This window comes from Cuculus canorus, chromosome 3 (assembly GCF_017976375.1).
Source record: "Cuculus canorus isolate bCucCan1 chromosome 3, bCucCan1.pri, whole genome shotgun sequence".
Classification (NCBI taxonomy): Eukaryota; Metazoa; Chordata; class Aves; order Cuculiformes; family Cuculidae; genus Cuculus; species Cuculus canorus.
Genome location: NC_071403.1, coordinates 25,519,884 through 25,539,591, shown reverse-complemented (window position 1 = coordinate 25,539,591; position 19,708 = coordinate 25,519,884). Strand labels below are relative to the sequence as shown.

At 41.0% G+C, this 19,708-nt stretch overlaps 1 pseudogene; it reads left to right on the top strand.

Moving 5' to 3' along the window:
• The first annotated feature begins 2,803 nt into the window (after positions 1–2,803).
• LOC104062438 (kinesin-like protein KIF11) lies at positions 2,804–3,496 on the top strand (annotated as a pseudogene).
• The last annotated feature ends 16,212 nt before the right edge of the window (positions 3,497–19,708 follow it).

Here is a 19,708-nt window from a genome sequence, read left to right as displayed (position 1 = left end):
CCGTGCGCAGCGGCGGCACCTGCCGGGGGAGGAGCCGGGGGAGGAGCCAGGGCCGCGGCGGGGCGGGCACCCCCCGGCGGTGTCCCCACCGAGCCCTCGGGGGGCGCCTCCTGCCCGCCGGGGCCGCAGCCCTGCGGCAGGGGTGGAGGGAGAAGCCGGGAGGCACGGAGCCCGAGCCTTTAAGTAGCATAGAGGACCCCACAGCGGCTTGCTGCGTCCTCACAAGGGAGGGAGAAGGCGGTGGCGTCTTCTCCCTGTTGAACATTGATAGGGAATGGCAGGACTATGTGCCAGGGAAGGCTTAGGTGGGGTATTAGGAAAAGGTTCTTCCCTCAGAGGGAAACTCCTAAGCAGTTTGCTGCGTCCTCACAAGGGAGAGAGAAGGCGGTGGTCTCTCCTCTCTGGTGACCAGTCGTAGAATCATAGAATCACCAGGTTGGAAAAGACTTCTTGGATCATCAAGTCCAACCATTCCTATCTGCCACTAAACCATGTCCCTGAGCACCTCATCTACCTGTCTTTTAAATACCTCCAGGGATGGTGACTCCACCCCCTCCTGGGCAGCCTCTGCCAGTGCCGATGACCCTTTCTGTGAAAATTTTTTTTTCTCATATCCAGCCTGAACCTCCCCTGGTGGAATTTGAGGCCATTCTCCCTTGTCCTGTCCCCTGTCACCTGGGAGAAGAGGCCAGCTCCCTCCTCTCTACAACCTCCTATCAACCAATGATAGGGAATGGCAGGACAATGTGCCAGGGGAGGGTTAAGTTGGATATTAGGAAAAGGCTCTTCACTCAAAGGGTGGCGGAGCACTGGAACAGCTCCCCAGGGAAGTACAGCTCCAAACCTAACAATATTCAAGAAGCATTTGGACAACGGCCTCAAGACATACGGTGTAAATTTTGGGGTTGTCCTATGCAGGGATAGGAGTTGGACTCGATGATGTCTGTGGGTCCCTTCCAACTTGGGTCATGCTGTGAAGTTTGTAGGCAGAGCACCTGAGAGACAGGATCACAGACAGAGCACTCAGGAGGGCTGTCAGCCAGCTGGGAATGAAGATTTTTTAGGATGAGAAGTATGGCTGGAAAGGGAGAGGTCTCCAGAAAGACAGGCCCACAACAGGGTCAGCCTGAGTGCCGCATCTCAGATATTAGAGCATCAATGTTTTGTTGGCCTATTATGGATTTTGATGTGGCTCTTAAAAAACCTTTTTGCTAGGGTGAGGAGGGACACCCCTCTGTGATAAAACTGCAGCATCCAGGCACGTTGCAGGCGTTTATTTTTCCAGATCCAGTCTTTGCAGCACAGTACCCAACTCTGCAATAAGGCTTAGTAACAACACTTTCCTATCAGTCTCACCTCATGTAACTGTGAGGTGGTGGGAGATTTTCTTCCCTCACCCTCTAACTGATCCCATGATTGTGAAGAACGTTCAGGAGAACTAAAAAAGAAATCTAATCTAAAAAAGAAATCTAATGACTAGTGAGCAACTCATATAATTTAGCGAGACTGGATACTGCTTTAATATATAGGAGGAAGTACTGTTTTTAAGAATTGCTCTAGTTTTGAGCAGAGTCTGCATCTTGCTACTGGATTTTCTTAGGAGTCGGTTCTTGTTTTCTGATCTGTACAGTTAAGACAAAAACAGTAGATCACCCAAATCTCTGCCTCCATCTCAGCTATACCTCCATATTAAATTTTACACACGTGTCACGTCAGAGTTCAAGCCTTTTTTAGATGACAGTCCCTTAAAACAATTTTCAGAGTGTGGGCCTCAGAGAGTTAAGCCTGCTGATAGATGAGATGTTCTGCTTTAAGGCATCCATGAAAGCCATCTAGAAATACTACAATTCCTCATCTGCAGAGCAGAGAGTGCACAGGAGCGGATGCAGTATATGGTGCATTTTGTGAAGTAACGCAAGGCTTCTCTAAGTCAAGTTTCAAGCAGATTTGTACTGATGAAATGCAATACTTGGCAGAGGCCTATTTCTGCTTCAAAATGCAGGCAGAAGGACATGGCCACCACTTCCTATCAGGGCTGGTTAACTCATGTACAACACAAAACTGTTGTGGCCACATTACCTTTTATTCCAGGGCTATTTTGATCAGTATTAGCTTAAACTTTTCCAAACCTTGCTGCACTGCACACTGTAGACATGACAAGGTAAGCCATGAGCAGAATGTCACTATACTTAAACACTTCTGAGCCACTGTATCTAGGAACTTGGCTGGAACCAGAGTGTGGAGTTGTAGGAGACACAGCACTGGTGGCTGAGGTGAGCAGCATATGAGCACTGCACAGTTGGCTGGAGCTCAATGGTCCACAGAAGCATTACGGGACAGTCATTTCTTTGCCTCTTTACCTAGCAGAATGGCCCTGAGGCCCAGCATGGCTCCCTTGAACTTCCAGAGAAGTTGCTTTGAGAAGAACATGAAGGGCAAGAACGTCCAGGTGGTGATGTGGTGCAGGACTTTCCATACCCCAGGATGTAAAGCATGTGCCTATGCTTTTGTAGACTGTGATCAAGTGAGAGAAGTTAAGGTAAGGTTTGCGCTGGAGATATCACAGATAACTGTTATGGGACAACAGAAGTGTTGTCACATTTTCATTGGATGAAGTTATTATGGGTACAACTGTATACTGATAATTTATGGCCAAACTGATATTAGAAATACTTTCACAGTTTAAGGGAAGCCCCAATGAAGAACATACTTGAGAAGCAGATTTGCTACCCGCTATAATACCTTGTATCAAATACTAGAAAAGCTCAGCAATTGTTACTGATATATATTTTTGCCTGTTTGTTTTGTAAAAGCCTCTCTTCTGGATATCTATAGTGAAGAGCTTTTTGACCTGAATCCTATTCCCGATGTTGGAGAAAGACTGCAGATGTTTGATGATTCCATAAAGAAGAGAGGTGTAACTGTGAAAGGCTTGGAGGAAATGCCTGTACACAATAAAAATGAAGCTACCAAATCTTGGAAAGAGGTGCAGCAAAAAGGAACTACAGCAGCTACTTAGACGACTGCATATTCCAGTTGATCCTGCTCTGTTTTCATTTACTACCGTTATGAAAGAAACCAGAGCAGATGGACAAGAGCTTGTTAGAACTGGAAGGTAAACTTGGTTGATGTTGCAAGAAGTGAAAATGCTTCAGTTTGGGGCAGTTGATAAAAGAGTTTGTGAAGCTGGTAATACCAAGCAGTCTGTTCTGACGGGAGAAAAAGTTGTAACTAATCTTGCAGAAGGAGACACAGAGAACCTTAACTTAAAAGAATACTTCAAAATTCTCTTGGAGAATAACAAAGAACATCAATAATTGCCACAGTTTCTCTCATATCTATAAATCCTGAGGAAATATTGAGTACACTGGAGTATGCTCAGAGAGCAAAGAACATAATGAAGCTTGAAGTTAACCAGCAGCTGCCAAAACGAGCTATTATTAAGGAAGATGCTGAAGAGACTGAATATCTAAAAGGAGACCTTGATGCTGCATGAGAGTAAATGGAGTTTATATTTTCATTGAAAATTCATGAAGCCCTTAAAGGAAAGCTGACAGTTCGGAAACAACAAGCTGCAGAGCATATTGACATAATCAGTGCCATGGGGGAAGCGGTGAAAACAATCACTAAAACATTCGCAATTAGTAAAAGAGAACCTTAACGATGAAAACAGATCTGCAATCAAGGAGAGAGAACTCAAAAGAAGTACAGACAGATCTGCAAGAAACCAGGGTTCCTGTGGCTGAGAAAGACTATGTGATTTCATTCTTGGAAAACACCAAAGAATGGTGGATGAGAAGCTCAACATGAGCTGGCAATGTGTGCTTGCAGCCCACAAAGCCAAACATATCCTGGGCTGCATAAAAAAAAAAGTGTGACCAGCAGGTTGAGGGAGGCCATTCTCCCCCACTACTGCTCTCATGAGACCTCAGCTGGAGTACTTCAATTCTGGGGTCCGCAGCACAGGAAAGACATGGATATGTCACAGGAGGTCCACGAAGATGATCACAGAGTCAGAGCAGCTCCTATAAGAGGACAAGCTGAAAGAGTTGAATTTGTTTAGTCTAGAGAAGAGAAGTGCCCAGGGAGACCTTATAGCAGCCTTCAAGTACTTAAAGGGGAACTACAGAAAAGCTGTGGAAGGGCTCTTTATCAGGGAGGATAGTGATAGAATGGGAGGTAATAGGTTTAAGCTGAAAGAGGGGAGATTTAGATTAGATATTGGGAAGAAATTTTTTACTGTGAGGGTGGTGAGGCACTGGCACATGTTGCCCAGAGAAGTCGTGGATGCCCGATCCCTGGTAGTGTTCAAGGACAGATTGAATGAGGCTCTGAGCAACCTGACCTAGTGGAAGGTGTCCCTGCCCATGGCAGGGGGGTAGAACTAGATGATCTTCAGTGTCCCTTTCAACTTAATCCATTCTACTATCTAGAAACTTCATGCCACAGCAACCACTTGGTTACTGCTGTTAATACAAAAAGTGTATCTACAGAAAACTTGATCATAATAAGGCTGTTGATCAACACAGCGCTGTCAGCCAAATATATTTGTGAGAGAATGAATGTTCTGTTCAACAAAATACAAGATTCAGTTAATGAGAACAGTCTGAAGCAGCAACAGATGTTGACACCCTATGCATATTTTATAGGTGGCCTCCTATCTACCACTTGTTCAGCAGATAATAATTTGCATTAGTTGTGTCAGCATCTTTTGCCTGTTAAAAAAATTGGTGCTCGCTGAACTGTCATATGTCTGAAAAAACATTACAAAACAAGACTAAGCTATTTGCTAGTAAAGCTGAGCTGTTGAGGTTGAACGAGGAGCATGTATGTGGATTAGAAAGAGCATTAAATATCTTGACTCCAGTGGTGGAAATTGTCCTGGAACTAAATGGTCAGTTTCAGAATAACACTGGGAAATATTCTGGTGTGGTTGAAGAGATGGAGTGCCATAAAAAGAAATTAATATCTTCTTAAGAGATCTCTAAAAAATTACAGGAAGAAACAGATAGTGTTTTTTTTTCTCAGCTGCAGTATACTGTGAGAATTTAAGAAGTGGAAATGGAAAGACTTGTGTATATAAAGAACGCAAATTCATTAGTGTCCTCACTGCAAAGTCAGCTGGCTCTGTTGGCATGGGAGACACTGAAGAATTTAGCTGGTATACAGTCCAAAAAATGGAAGTTTGAAGACCACTGCTGGACAAGAAAATGTTTACCTGGAAACTATGGACCTAGTCAGCAGTAAAACTTCTGCTTCAAAATAAATTTATTCTATCTCTGGATAATTTCTTCAAGAGCTCAAGGACATAAATGATGGAAACAAGAAGACAGTGGTGCAATCCATTGTCTGTTCTCAGCAACTTCTTAGCAATCTCAAAAAATGTGCCTGGTAAATGGATTGACTTTAAAACTGCTAAGATAGTCAGCTTTATGGATCAGTATCAGTCCTCCTCCAGCAATAAGAAACAGCAGCTTCAAGTGTTTACAATAGAAAACAGTTTTTTTGATAGAGATTTTGGTATTTTGTATTGGATATTTTGTCTACATTAAGTTGCAGTAGGTGTGGTTTGAAACTACCACATTGTACAAATAGATCCCACAAGAGATTTTATTATATGCATATCAAGAATACAAATAGTCTTTTGGGTTGGAAGATCCTTGACATACTGCTAGCAGCAAAACAATCTAATTGACAATTTTAAAAGCACTGGAAGTCACCAATGAGAGCTACAAACCCAATCGCATATATTGGCCTTAATAAAAGAAAGACTATGTCATGTCGTTGCCAGCCACGTTCAGGATATCAACATCCGTGCTCTCATTTAGAGGGCTGACTGAATTACTGCTAAAAAAAGAATCTCCTTATCGATTTCCAGTATGTGCTCACTAAAAGCCAGTCAATAAGGAAGAACTTAGTCAAAGAATGTAATTGTCCTATGGCTATTGGAAGCTGATAGCTAGATAACAAGCAGTTCTGTGTAACGGAGAAATGCAATGGATTTATGTATTATATACAGCTTCTCTCGAGAACAACAGTGAATTGTGGCTTGCAGCATTTACAAAGTGTGTGGCTGCTAAAAGAGACAGAAAATTTATCTTTAAATATAGACTTGCCAGTTCCTTTATTATATATACATGTATATATATGTGTGTATATATATATATAAGTTTATATTGCTACAAATATACTCCCTTTGATATTTTTTATATGTCTGACTTTAGAGATTGGCATCAGCATAATTTCTTTATCACTGCAACATTTGGTAGTGTTCCCTGCTGCCAAAACGTGGTGATGTTTCAGCCTCAGGGTACAGCTGCGTTGAACTTAAAAAACTGAGACTGTTTTCAAACATAGATACAGAGTTTAATTTTACTCCTTCCGATGCCATCAAGAAAAAGTAAATTCAAAATTCCTGTTGCCAGGACCGCTATGAACACTACAGTTCCTAGTGGTTCCAGCTATGCTAGGAAGTGTTTTTCCTTTCTATTTTTTTGATAACATATAAAATGTCACTACTATCTAATAATCACTGCTATCTCACTATCTCAGGTTCACGTGTCACTTAGCTATGCACACTGAAAACTTTCTCAGTTCAGATCCCAGCATAGATTTTCAAAATTTTGAATCTTATGGTTATTTATGGTGAGTTTCCCACATAACCAGCAAGTTATAGCAAAGCAAGTTATAGCAATCTCTGTGTGCAATCAATGCTTCTGAAAACTTTTTGTTTTCAGAGGTTCTTTACAACTCATCCATACTTAATCCATCATCTCCTCTTACAGTACTCTTCCTGATTTGCTAAACTGAATGTAAGCCTGCTGGTGAGTGTTATCTCAGGGTTCTGAAAATTAGCCAGATAAACAAAATTAAATGCTAATTCCGTTTCAAAGTATACCAAGCACCACTATTTTGATTAAAACCATAAAAATATAAACCACTACACTAAGTTCTAAGCAGTTTGCTTAGCTGAGTGTTTTCCAGAACACATGGCAGTACCACAAGCATATAAAACAAAAAAAAAAAATAGAAGAAAAGTCCAACATTTAGAAAAAAAAAATTATATCTGCAATCCTATTCTCTAACCTTGCAACTAGAGCTAGAAGAAAACCCATAAATGCCTTAAGGTTTTCTGGTCATTGGGTGGAGCTGACAAACACCAATTGCGTGACAATACCTGCCTAAAAGGAGCCCAGTGACCAAAAGATAAGTAAAAGAGTTAAAGGAGTAACTATTCCCTTCTCAGTAGTGGATATATAAATAGTAGTGTTAGCTGTAACATTGGAGTTGTCTAGGTTACTGCTTTGACCTCATTCTTTCATTTGGAACATGTTTAGTCAGATGAGGTGACATTCCCTAAAGGAGGAAGGAAGCTCCCTGACAGGTAGCAGGGTGTGTAAAGTCCTGTTATTAACCTTGCAATATCTCCTCTGCTTTGCGTGTTCTTCTGAACAACTCTGGATACAGCACTTAACATTACAGAATGGAAGAAAGGAAGAGGAGGTTAGACAAGACACTATCAAAACAGTTCTCTAAGCAACCTGTATAATACTGTTGGCAGTTATTTGCTGGACACTGGAAGTTAACAGTTTTTTAATTCCACTATCGCCCTTTTCTCAGTCCCCCTCATTCCCAAAGAACAGTTGAGCCTAGCTCAGCCTGAGGCTGCTTTGAACAAAATCATTCTCCACTTGTGAACAGTTGAAATCAAAATAGTCTGGCACGTTAGATGTGACAATCCACAGCTTTTATTTCTGTGAAGTAGGAGGCGTATTTCTAACATCAAGCAAGCATAATTTACTGCCAGTACTCTGAAAATGTAGTTGCTCCACTTAGCATGTGGCTGCTGCAGAAAAGGCTGGAGGCTCCAATGTATGAGAGGTTCCATGACCAGAGGAAGAGATCATGGAGATAGCATAGAGATAGTGAAGATCTGAAAGAATGACTGAATGTTTGCTGCACTTTTATTTCTGGGGCAATTAGACAACCAGCCCTCTCCTTGTTAAGAATAAGAGGGAGGATGCAGGTGTTAGAAACCAAGGAAGAGAGCTCATATACTTACTGAGCTTACTCTGTCTGCAGAACCAAAGTACTGTCTATTAGAAGGTCCCCTTCTCTTCCGCAATTAAAGCTCTCAGAGCTGACCTCACTGTTCTGCCTTCAAAAGTCTGAATGATGAGCAACATGAAGTTTTATTTGAGGTACTTGCTGCTGATCGCCTCTCATGAGGAAAGAAGGAGCAGCTACACAAAGGACCTTACTGCAGGCAAGCTCTGAAGCCTGGAATGGCATCCAAATGACCTGAAGCTAAATATCTAATTCAGCAGAAAATTTACCATAGTCCAGAATGTTCATTAAGAACAAAATAACCATGCACACCAGCTATTCCTTCCTCAAAGAGTTTTTAAAAAATAATATTTTACTTCTATAATCATAAAGCTCTGTAACTTAGAACAACTTCTGAAGATGAGCGGAATAAAAAGAGCTAGCAGGTACACATTAGAAATACAGCATGTGACAGAAATATGAGATGTGTAGCATATTGTCTTTAGTCTTCCTCAGCACTTCCCAGGCACCACTTTGAGAACAGTTGATTCCATGACTGATCAGGGGGTTCCAGTCTTTTGCCATGCAAAAGCACTTGCAGACATCAGTTATTGTAGGCTAGCGCACCCTGCACTTAGAGTTTTGAGTTTACTAAGTTATAAGTTCTTTCTGCAAATACCTTCTCAGTGTGTGTTCTAACAGTTCTCTGTGTTTTTTAGAGCTTTATTGAAGGTCTTGTATGGTTTCATGTTGTCAGGATATGAACTCGTAAACCATGGCAGGAAGAGCTAGGTAGATTCTCAAAATAATGATGTTCTACTGGTGATAGAAGGTCTCAGAGTATTCAGGCCCCTCAGTGTCTCATCTGAGACCACTGCACCTTGCCAGGTTTTCCTACAGTTGTGCACTGCAAACAGAAGATACTCTGGTTAACACAGTCATTGAAACACTCACAGTGGCACTTGTGATATTTTTGTGCATTTTGTACAATGATACCTGTACTTACGGCACTTAAACCTCAAATATAGAGCACTCCAAATGAATTCTCTTGAAGTCAACAAATAGTGACATATGAAAAAGTAGTATCTGGTATCAGCTAGTTTAACATAGTCGAACGGACTATATTAAAAAAGCAGAAAAGCTTTTGGAGACACAGCCCTGCCACTGCTCATCTAGGGTGCATAAAATCAGCCTAGAGTTTTAGTAGAAAACACTGACTGCAAGAGCTTATAGGAGACACTTCCCTTTTTCAGAGCTATCACACTTCCATTTTTTAAGATTCCTAGTTTATGATCTTCTCTTCAGGAGAGAGAATTAGTATCTTTTAAGGATTCAGGCTCAACATGTGCCCTCTAAGACCATACCCGAAAGACCGGAATACAGCTTATTTTAGAGGGATCAGAGGATATGGAAATCCAAGTAGAATCATAGAATCATTTAGTTTGGAAAAGACCTTTAAGAGCATCATGTCCAACTGTAAACCTAACACTGCCAAGTACACCACTGAACCAGGTTCCTAATTGCCACATCTACACACCTTTTAAATACTTTCAGGGATGGTGACTCAACGGCTTCCCTGGACAGCCTGTTCCAATACTTGACAACCCTGTTGGTGAAATAATTTTTCCTAATATCCAATCTAAATCTCTCCTGGTGTAACTTGAGGCCATTTCCTCTTGTCCTATTGCTAGTTTCTTGGGAGACGAGACCAACACCCGCCTCATTATAACCTCCTTTCAGGCAGCTGCAGAGTCAAAGCTTTACAGTTCAGCCAGGCTGGTCTTTTTCCCTGCTAGCTTGCCTTTCAGTGCATGGGGATGGCCTACTCCTGCACCTTTAAGATTTCCTTCTTGAAGATTTTCCATCCTTCATGGACTACATTGCACATCAGGACTGACTCCCAAGGGACTCTGTCAACCAGGCTCGTAAACAGGCTGAAGTCTGCCACTGGAAGTCCAAGACAGCAGTTCTGCTGACTCTGCTCCTCACTTCTCCAAGAATAAAAAACTATAATTTCATGATCACTATGTTCCAACCATCATATCACCGACAAGTCCTCTGTTTGTAAAGAACAGGTCCAGTGGGCATCTTCCCTGGTTGGCTCCCTCACTAGCTGTGTCAGGAAGGCCTCTGCCACACATTCCAGACCGTTCCCTCTCTGCTGTATTTTATTTCCAGCAGACATATGGTAGGTCAAAGTCCCTCACAAGAACAAGGGTTAGCAGTTGTGGGACTTCTTCCAGATACTTAGAGAATAATTCATCTGTCTCTTCATCCTGGTTGGGTGATCTGTAACAGACTCCCACCAAAATCATTCTTGTTGGCCTTCCCCTTGGTTCTCACCCATAAACACTCAACAGCTCTAGACAATCCAAACACCCCCTAACATACAGGGCTACCAACCGCCTCCTGTTCTTTGCCTATCCCTTCTGAAAAGTTTGTAGCCATCCATTGCAGCACTCCAGTTGTGCAAGTCATCTACCCATGATGGCTACCATATCAGAGTTTTCCTGCTGCACAATGGCTTCCAGCTCTTCCTGTTTGTAGCCCATGTTGTGTTCATTGGTGTAGAGGTACTTTAGTTGGACTATTGATCCTGTCACCTTTTTAGGGGGAGAAGCCCTAATTCTTACGTGACCATTCTCAGACAATTCCACGATTTTGAACACATCAACAAGTCTTGCATCTTTGCTGCTGCATGGATCTCCATACCCTTCCTTCACTGAGGCTGCAGACCAAAAGACCTTGCTAGCACGCTGTTCCTCAAACACCGGTGTGCTGCCTCCAAGCTTAACTCTAGTGAGCCTAGTTTTATCCCTTTTCCCCCTTCAAATCTAGTTTAAAGCTCTTTCAGTGACCCCTGCTAACTCCTGCGCAAAGATTCTTTCCCCTCTTTGAGACAGGTGTGTCTCATTTGTTGCCATCAGGCCTGGTGTTATGTAAATCAACCTATGATCAAAAAAAAGCAGAATCCTGCTGGTTACACCAGGCTTGGAGCTAGGTATTGATCTGCTGGCACTTCCTCTTTCTTCCCTCATTATTCCCTGCAGCTGGAAGGATAGAGGAGAACAGTACTTGTGCTCCGGATCCCTTCACCAGTCATCCCAAGGCCCTGAAGAATGTCTTGATTGCCCTCAGATTTCTTGTAGTAAATTCATTGCTGCCTACCTGAAGAATCAATAATGGATAATAACCTGAGGATTGTACCAGAGTAGGAAGCTTACCCTTCACATCTTTAACCCAGGCCCCAGGGAGGCATCAGACTTCTTGAAAAAGTGGGTCCAATCTGCATGTTGGGCCTTCAGTTTAGTTCAGAAGGGAGTCTCCTGTGGCAGTGACACTTTTTTTTTTTTTTTTATGGAAGCAGTTTTAACACAAGGCATAGGTTGGCACATAAAAGATGAATGAATGACAATGACATGATGAAGCTCAGTCACCTAGCTATAAGAAAGAGGAATCTGGCATTTCTGATGCATGATGCACACCCTTCAGTTTTAGTCCCCAAAACTAAGAGATTGTTCAGTCTGTTTAATGTAGACATTTCATATGGCCAGTAAGAGGAAGATTATCCTTAGCACATCAGCTACAAGTCCTCCACTCTTCCCTGACAAATAGGTGACATAACACCCCTACCTTAGATAGCAAAGTCTTGAAAACCCTCAGCCACTTACTGGATTACAGTTCCATAATACCTGAGGATGACATACGTGGTATGCTACTTACTTGCCCTCTTAAAGCTCAACATGAGCCGGTAATGTGCGCTCGCAGGCCAGGAAGACCAACCATATCCTGGGCTGCATCAAAAGAAGTGTGGCCAGCAGGTCCAGGGAGGTGATTCTGCCCCTCTATCCCTCTCTTGTGAGACCTCACCTGGAGTATTGTGTCCACTTCTGGAATCCTCAACATAAGAAGGATATGGAGCTGTTGGAACAGGTCCAGCGGAGGGCTACAAGGATGATCAGAGGGATGGAGCACCTCTGCTGTGAGGACAGGCTGAGAGAGTTGGGGTTGTTCAGCCTGGAGAAAAGAAGACTCCAAGGAGACCTTATAGCGACTTTCCAGTACCTGAAGGGGGCCTACAGGAAAGCTGAGGAGAGACTTTTTATAAAGGCTTGTAGTGATAGGACTACGGACAATGGCTATAAATGGGAGAGAGGCAGATTTAGGCTTAGACATAAGGAAGAATTTCTTCACAATGACGTGGTGAGGCACTGGCACACGTTGCCCAGGGAAGTTGCAGCTGCCCCATCCCTGGAGGTGTTCAAGGCCAGTTTGGATGGGGCCTTGGGCAGCCTGATCTAGTGGGAGGTGTCCCTGCCCATGGCAGAGGGGGATGGAATTACATGATGTTTAAGGTCCCTTCCATCTCAAACCATTCTATTATTTTATGATTAATCAAAAGTGTATCTAAAAAAATAATAGAATGAAATATTAAGCAGCATAGTGGCTTTCAGGGTCATCATTCTGGACTTACGTAGATTTCCTCTGAGTCCCACTTAGGCCCTTAAATCTTTTTTTGTAGGTGGGTTTTCATCTTTCACAGCTGTGTCTGCATTTGTCACCATGTAAAAAGTGTATAAAAATACAGAATCACAGAATCACAAGGTTGGAAAGGACCCATTGGATCATCGAGTCCAACCATTCCTAACACTCCCTAAACCATGTCCCTCATACCTCTAAGATTTCATAAAGTTGAACACACAGAAATTGCAAGGACTGTACTAACAGAGCTTCCTAAGTGTCTACGAAGTAGAAAGGCAGGATGGCTTTTGAGTAACAACCTGAAGTGGAAAATACAGCTTGTACATTTGTGATTCTGCTTTTTAAGATTAATGCCTTTCTGTTATTAAAAAAAGAATTGAAAATGTGACCTGAGTAGGATGCATCTGAGTCCTCATTTAAATTTAAAACCTTTTGCTGACACAGATATCTTGTTTGGGATTTAAAAAAAAAAAATTAGCATAGCTGTTACAAAAAAAAAATGGTACTGCAATTGAAATTATACCAAATATCAGCATTCTTTGCTTTGCTGAGTACTGATAAATGGCGAGGATAGTATCACAGCATATAGCTATGTTGTTATATCTTCAGCAGTTCTCAGGCTAACATGGCCAGACTTGTACTGAAACAGAGGAGTGCTTACATGAGTACTAACAGCATCTGAATGTGACTGCAGGAACTATCAGCTGTGGGACAGCTATGAACAAAAAGGGATAATAAAGATTTACACATATTGATGTGCACTTCATGTACTGACTGTCAGGGCCTGCTCCCAACATCACTAGTGTTCGTGCCGTCCCTGACCTGTACAGTCAAAGAGGGAGAGTCTTTTGGCATCTGCATGGCAAATCGGAGACTGACACATCTCCCAGGGTAAAATCAAATGCAGTATTTATTTTGGACACAGCCAAAATAACAAACCAGATACTCCTGTGCGCTGTGGGTCACAGCTTCTCAAAGTTGAAAAAAACAGAAACCATTCTGGTCAGATCCCAATCTGATACCCTGAACACAGCCAAGGTCACTAAACAAACTACAACACAACTTGGATTCAATCTGATACACCATAGTGCCAAGATAAAAAAATAAAAAAGGTACAGTAAGATAAGTAAGAAACACAGAGGGAAAATGTAGCAGAGTGGGGAGAGAAAAAAGAATAGTCACCACTCCAATGGGGCACAGCAATTCCTCTGGAAAATGTGGTCCATCCGGTAGCAACTCCAGCCTCTATTCTCCAGGAACACATGGTCAGGTAGTTCTTCAGCAGCACTTCTGCGGGCTGGTTCTGTTGGGGTGGTGGGCACACGTGCCATGCCTTCTTGGCAAGTTCTAATTGTAGGGCAAGCCCATGCCCCATTAGCATAGAATCATCAAATCACAGAATAACAGAATCATAGAATAGTTTGGGTTGGAAGGGACCTTAAAGATCATCTTGTTCCAACCCCCCTGCCATGGGCAGGGACATCCCACTAGATCAGGCTGCCCAAGGCCCCATCCAGCCTGGCCTTGAACACCTCCAGGGATGGGGCATGTGAGGGGTGGTCTTGCTGTGAAAGTTCTCAAATCGGGGCTTGCACAGACGCTCCTTCAGAAAGGTTCTCACACTGTGTCTGGGGTCTCCAGGACAGTCAGGGGCAGGGGACACCTGCTGCTCCCCTCTGCAGCAGCCACCCTATCGCAGGTTAAGGGGGAGGGAAGGGGTGAGCAGTGCCCACTCCTACACCTCCCCTTCTCATTTTCAGTCAGGAGCCACAGAATAGCCCCTCAGGTGCAGGCAGACCTGCATTCAGACTATGTTTAAGATACAAACATGAGTAAAGAAGTCAGTCTTTGCACTGCCTTGAAGGCTAAAGAATGCTCCTTGACCTATTTTATTTGGAAGCATATATAACTGATTTATTTTATTGTGTGTTTCAGATATAAAACTTTGATTTAAAAAAAAAAGTGAATGGTTTTCTGCACAAGCAGTGAGTTGAGCTGGCTTATCATGCAGGCAGAGAAGCCCTTCTTGCAAGGGGGTTGAGGACTGGCTACTAGCAGAAGATTCTCTTTTAGAGACAATGCACTATTAGATTGCAGCCTGAAATTGCTCCTGTTAAGCACACAAAAAGATACTTGGTAGTAATTTCAGGATGATGGATTCCACTCTGGGAACCACCTTCTGCACATTGTCTGCTTAGATAGATAACAAGTTGTAAAGGTGCAAGTCATTGCTCAAATCATTCACCAGTCTTGACGAGCCTGGAGTGGAAGTTGAACAGTCTGGTCTGAAGCCAGGAGGTCTGGGAATTGTCTGAGGGCAGCTCCATACATCAGAGAGGAAGAGACAAAAAGCAGCAGGGAAGGAGACAGATTATGGAAGTTATTGAATGAAACATTTGGCTTGTGACAGCAGGGGCTATTGATGACAACAGGCCCTCCTGTGCATAAAAGCAACAAAAGCATACAATTGTGTGTGTGTGAATGTTGTCTGTTGGGGGCCTGAAACTCTGACCATGGAAGCTATCGCCTATTTCCTGCTGCGTTCAGAAAAGAGGGGGTTTTATGTATATTGCTTGAAAGCAATAGGACTCAAATGAGCAAGATTCTCTCAGAAAAGTCATTTAAGTCATCATCTGGTTCCCTCAGTGGAAAAAAACTGCAATATCAGAAACACTAGCATTAAAATAAATATTATTGACATTCAACTCCCAATCCACAGAAGCAATAAAGAAAACATATGTATGATACTCTCTGGCAAATACAAGTATTTCATTAATTAAATGCAAAGTTGTAAAAAGTATTAATGTTTAAACATGTCAGAGTTTAACTGTTATTAGGAAACAAGGAACACACTTTCATCATTTTTCATATTTGTCATAACAGCTTTTACGTACACCTTTGCTTAGTATACTTCAGGTTTTTAAAATGTATTTTCAGTTTATACACTGCACTACAGAAAAGGCACCTAATTAATTTATGCCTCAGCAAGACAAAACACATTTGGAAAAAAAGATTTAAGTTTAGCAAAAGGTGTAACTACTGTTTTAAAAATGGCAGTGTTACTTGCCACTTCATTTTCTAACCTGTATTAGGAAATAATGGAAGAACTCAAAACATATGTTAACATGAATAGGAAAAAAGGCAATGGTTGACACCAACCATTCGTTAAAAAGAGAAAAATATATCTTGATTTCTTACTGATCTCTGCCAATAGTCTGAACTGTAAAAACTTTGTTTTATGAGACTATCCATGCAGAGTACGCTGCAGTCTGCTAGTAGAGATTGCTGGTATGCCATATTTCAGCACTGGGAGAGAAGAACAGATTCTAAGAGCGATGTTCTTTTGTCTCCTGTGTGAACAGGCTGCAGCTCTGCTTCTCTGCCCCGTGCGCAAATATAGAGTATGTTACATCCACAGGAGTCTAAGAAAAAGAAAACACCACATCATCACAGCAATTCATCATTACAAGATCACCCGCATTTTCCGAACAGATTAAGGTATCAAAGAATAACTGATAACTTCTAATGCTTCCTCTAATGTCAAAACGGAGGGTAAAAGAGTGCAGGGCAGCCTGCAGAAATCTAAAAATCTCAGTTCTTGATGGGGTGAGAAGCGAATTTCCCCATGCAGCAAAGAGAGGTGCCCTATAGGGATTCTTCCTACAGTCTTATGAGAGATTTCATGCCAGGGTGAAGTGGGCCCATGTCACAAACAGTTGAAAAGAGGTCTGGCAGTACTTCTGGCAAGAGAAGCGTGGCTGCCGTAATACAGAAAGACCATCAACAGACATTGCCTCTGGAGTAACTCAGTGTGTGGGGTTATTCAAAGTCTCTCATCCACAGGCTGAGCCCTGCTACTCATAATTACAGCTGAGAACCACATCTCAAGGCAGCACTTAGATGCTGAGGCCTGGTCCAGCAGAAAAGTGCTCAGAGGGATTTTAGTCAGTAATTTTAGTGGAAACAGGTTCTAGCAGTTCTGTGCATATGAAATTCATCATTTATTACTCATCATTACAGCCTTCTGTGGAGAACTGAATTCTTTAATCCATATTAGAAAACCATAAGTCATCCTGATAAACCATTTATCAATTAAAGAAATCTTGACCATTTTCAGCATTAATTTCTAGCATAAAAAGTTTGTTAAGCCCTATAGAGTACCTGAACTGCTGTTCAAAAACACTGGGTTTGGATTAAATTACATATATAGGAAAGTGTGGTAGCTTCATCTTGATCCCAAAGACATCTTACATAAAGAAAGAACTCTGCCTTCAAGGACACTCAGTAAGTCTGTTATAATGCTGGAGCTTTGAAGCTTAATTATGTCCTTATTATACAAACTAAAAATGAACCTCCAGTACACAGAGGTAGCACTACTTTAAATATTTTGAGACCTCTTTAATGGTCTATTTTATTAACCCCCAGAGCCACCTCACACTTATATATTCAGAAACTATATCTCTCTATATAATTAGTAAATGTAATTTTCAAAATTCACCTGTGTCCCACGTGCTGCTCCCAGATGTTTGATGCTGTGGAAAGAAGAGACACGCAAAAGGGCTCACTAATTTCAGTAAAACAGTAATGATTTCCAGGTGAACCCTCATACTGGTAGTCACATGTTCGTATCTCTGAAACCTTTCCTTGTTTCTCTAATGCATTCTCTACCAACACAATTTCTATATGTAAGTTCTCAGATAAATGGTGAAACATACAAAGGAAAAAGAAAATGTTCAGAAGACTTGCATTAAGAATGCAATGAATTTTGTGTATTACTGTACGTAAAGTATACAATTCGAATAACGCAAAATTAACAATATAGCATTGTTTGTCCTAACTATATCCTCCTCTGTGAACTAATTCAATCCTAGACGTTATTTACATACATCAATTGGTACTACTGCCTTAGGTGTAGACCAAGTCCTTTGTAGCAGCTACTACTCCTGTTATAAAAGGCATTTTTCAGCAGTGTTTTGCAATAATCCATACTGCTTCATTCCTAAATCAAATAAAACATCATCTTTTTTGGTAAATGAAGCAAGCAGAGAATAAGCCTGTTTTCCCCTGAGCAGCAATATGAATATGTGTTGTCAACAACAGTGTCTCTAATAAGGTCTTTAACAAGATATCTCAGAGTAATGTAGAGAGAAAAAAAAAAAAAAACCCAAACAAACCCAAACCCCGTGTAGTAGATAGCAGTAGATAGTTATGAAATCAACTCTTCCCTTAGATTTCCTTCCTGACTCTCAGCAGATCACACCTCAAGCTTGAGAATTTTTGAGCCATCTCAAATGTAGATTTTTGTCTAGAGCCTTGAATTCTTTTCTATTATTTTCATTCCTGTTTATCCTGTTCCATATAAACGTTACTGAAGTCAATGGGACTTTATATGGTTTATATGTTTTAAGGTCAACCCCTAAAGAGTTACTATTTAAAATACAGAAAAAAAATGAATGCAGTCACAAATTTAAGAAAAGTTTTGGTTTGAATCAGCAAGACGTAACTATTGTAGCACTACTGATGACTGCATGGCTTAGAAAACTTAAATGATGGTTTGTCACTTGTTTCTTGGATTAAATGCTAGATTAATATGATGTATTTCTTGAATCATGGTCTGTAGTTTACCTGCTGGTAAGACGGTGTTAAATGTTCTGCTTTACTTAAAGTCTTTTACAGAAAGGTTGCAATGCTATGGTAACATTTTATTTGCTCTGCAGTCTGGTAGCTTCCGCTAATAGAAGTCTCTTCTACCAGTAGTGTAGATGCATTTGCTTATTGGAAAGGGGAGGACTCAAAACTGGTAGAAATGTCTTATGGAAGCAGCCAGGAAAGATATGTGATCTCATACAGTATTCCTTCAAGCTTTGCAAAACACTCTTTGTGTGTGCCAGGCAGATTTTTAGCTATTGTAGATCTAGAAAAATAAAAGTATAGGACAGAGACTCAAATGCTACTTGTCCAGCATAACACTGATTAAGCCACTGAGCTATCAAATTGTGCTGCAACTTCTCCAGCTTCTTAACATTTTGCTCGTATATATAAGCAAATATATAAGGTTTTAGAAGTGTCCATTGAGATTATTTTGGCTTTCTTGTTCTGCCCAAAATTTGACTTCAGATAGGTTACTAAAACAGACTTCAATTTTTCATGTAAACTATGCTCACAAATACACAATTTGCAAATTGTAGAAGGATGCAATTAAAGTGTAAATGGAATAAATAAAACTGGTTCTGCAACCGCTTAAAGAAGCATGAAAATTCAATCTCATGATACATCATCACAGATAATAGAAGAAAGTTAGAAAGATCTCTACACAAAATGCATCCCACCCATGTAAATAATTATGCATGTCCACAAATTAAAAACATGTAGAGAAAATATAAATATGCTTTTGGGAGGGAAAAATATTACATTACAATAGAAGAGCATCTTACCAACACGCATAGGTTATATATTTCTCTGTTAGATTTCATGAAAGAAACAGATAATGACTATTCCAGTGGATAGTTGGTGACTGGATTCAGAATATTAACTATCTTTTGTACCATCAGATTGCTCTTACAGTGGCAGCGCAGTAAAAGCATAGCTACTGTTACTGCCTAGAGTCAGCCCCTCCTAAACTGCAGCTGTGCTCCCATGGCCATTCTTTGCAGTACAGCAAATTGCATGACACCATTTTTAGTCCTCTTGGGTTTTATACGCTATGCTTACAAAAACAAAAATAAAACTCTCTTTTCCAGAGAAGCTTTGTCTCCCTTAAATAATGAATGTAATAGAATTTCATATAATTCACCAGATACAGCTATTCATACTATAAAAACACGAAAGTTTTTTCTTAAGGTTTGTTCAAGTTTGTACCAAAGTTTTCCTAAAATCTGGACTTATCTGAAAATAATTACAGTAGTGATTTTAAACAGTAATTTTTTAGCTAAGAAGCATTTGTCACAACAGGGCATCACTTTGTTTTGTGCTGACTTCTTTTTTCTTTGAATGAGCTTATAGTTTAAGACAGTTCTATATGCTTCATTTTCATTTGTTACTTTCACAGTAGATCTTTACACGTATAACACAGACTTAGTAAAAAATATATTGATTGATACAGAGTAAATGTGACAAACAATGCAAAGAAACATGCTGACATAGAGTAAAAAAAAAAATTAGAGGAAGAACAGGATGCCTA